Here is a 2359-nt window from a genome sequence, read left to right as displayed (position 1 = left end):
CAAGTTTGACCTTCTTGGTTACCAAGTCTCGGACGCAGGTTTGGAGTCCGGTCACCTCTTCCGGATTGCCCCACGACAGGCCCGTCTCTTTCCAAGATGTGAGCCGGGTGGGGATGCCGGATCGAAATTCAGGGGCCGCTGCCCATTTAGGGTCACGCGGCTCGGTGATATAAAACCACCCAGATTGCCACCCTTTGATGGTTTCCACGAAGGCACCCTCGAGCCAGGTGACGTTGGCTATTTTGCCCACCATGGCGCCTCCGCATTCCGCCTGTCGGCCTTGCACGACCTTCGGCTTGATGCTGAAGATCTTCAGCCATAGGCCAAAGTGGGGCTGGATGCGGAAGAAGGCCTCGCACACGACGATAAACGCCGATATATTGAGGATGAAGTTCGGGGCCAGATCGTGGAAGTCCAGGCCGTAGTAGAACATGATCCCCCAGAGCGCGATGTTGTTAGACATGTATCCGACCTTCCTCAGGTTTTTGATTTGTCCCTCCGTGACGGAGGAGGCCATCCATCTACCTCCCGCTCCTGACATGGTTGGAGAAGGTTGAGGTGGGAAGTGCGGGCTTGGGCACTGGAGCTGAGCACGTAGGGATGGATAAGCAGAGGAGGAAGAGGGCATGAATGGAAAGGGTGGATTCTTATCCCCTTATATGGGCGGCCAAAACTACGAGCCCCCCACCGGCCTAATAAAACTCGCTTATCCCCCAAGCGTCGCGGTTAATGGCGCGGCCGGGTTACCCACACCCGTATTCATGAGAATCCCGGAATAAGGGGACATGATCTCTGCTTTGAGAAGACGTGCCAGGGAAACGGCCTCGCTAAACGCGCTGAGGTGGAACAATAAAATGAATAAAGAGCCTGGCTATGGCATGATGTCACGCCACGGAATACGTCAGCAGATCCGATTGATACGAACATTATTCTCTCTACGAAGGAATGTCGAACTTATTTTGCAGAGCCGGACACTACCCTGGTGTTCAACATCTTCTATGAAATATTCGGAGGAGGAACCCTCCTTGCAATGCCAAAGACAACTTGCGCGCCGGACTCGCCGTCATTGAAGCCTGGTTCAGGGGCTACTGAGGGAGTCCTGGATTAGGGGGTGTCCGGATGGCCGGACTAAGACCTTTTGCCGGACTCCCGGACTATGAAGATACAAGATTGAAGACTCCGTCTCGTGTCCGGATGGGACTTTCCTTGGCGTGGAAGGCAAGCTTGGCAATATGATATGAAGATCTCCTCCCATTGTAACCGACTCTGTGTAACCCTAGCCCTCTGCGGTGTATATATAAACCGGAGAGTTTTAGTCCGTAGGACGAACAACAATCATACCATAGGCTAGATCTAGGGTTTAGCCACTCCGATCTCGTGGTAGATCTACTCTTGTACTACCCATATCATCAATATTAATCAAGTAGGAGTAGGGTTTTACCTCCATCAAGAGGGCCCGAACCTGGGTAAAAACATCGTATCCCTTGTCTCCTGTTACCATCCGCCTAGATCCGCCGGTTTTGACACCGACAGGGGGCTACCACATTCTTCTTACCAATATGGTCTCATGCTCTGAGCTGCTTTTCGGCCGACTTGAGCTGTGGTTGAGTTATTTCAGTAATGTCCCGGATCTGAGTTGTAAAGACCGTTCTGGTGGCTACTGATTTATTTGTCGATTTCTTGCAAGGGTTTGGATGATCATTTTCCTATGGTCAGAACTTGAGAGGTGATGAACCTGCCATTTAACGGGTTACCATGTCATAAGATGAGGATAAGCATACGCCTGTCAGAATATTGCACCCGACAGAACCTATGAATGAATATGACCCCGCACATTCAACAAAGGATCCGGATCAAGAAAAAAGTAATGGAGGAGCAAGGCTGATGATTATTGCATGAACCACGTGGTGCAGATACCCCGGACAGTCTGAGTCAGTGAACTAATCACCATCAATATTCATCTCTGAGGTCTACTTAATTTTGGTAAGGGACCCATATCTAGACAACCCGCTCAGTTAATAGTATATGCTCAGATTTGTCAGTATTGAATATCTGGGTTTGGCAAGTCTGACCAAAGGTCAACTCAATAGCTTAACCTCAGTGACCATGGTGAAGCATCACACAACCTACTATCCACATGGATACACCAACAATATGAGCAATGATGATGTTGAATGACAGTGTCGAAGCATGTGTCTTCACTTACATGAATCATGGATAGCCTACCGTCGGCAAAATTCTTCTGCCAGAACCACCATCAGTCAAGTCTGAGGATATTATCATATAAGGTCATACCCCTTCATGCTGGCCATGACAAGCAACACTCAAACATTTGGTACAAATATGATACTCCATCCAG

Source organism: Triticum aestivum, chromosome 2B, assembly GCF_018294505.1.
Source record: "Triticum aestivum cultivar Chinese Spring chromosome 2B, IWGSC CS RefSeq v2.1, whole genome shotgun sequence".
Classification (NCBI taxonomy): Eukaryota; Viridiplantae; Streptophyta; class Magnoliopsida; order Poales; family Poaceae; genus Triticum; species Triticum aestivum.
Note: the sequence above shows the minus strand (reverse complement) of the source record.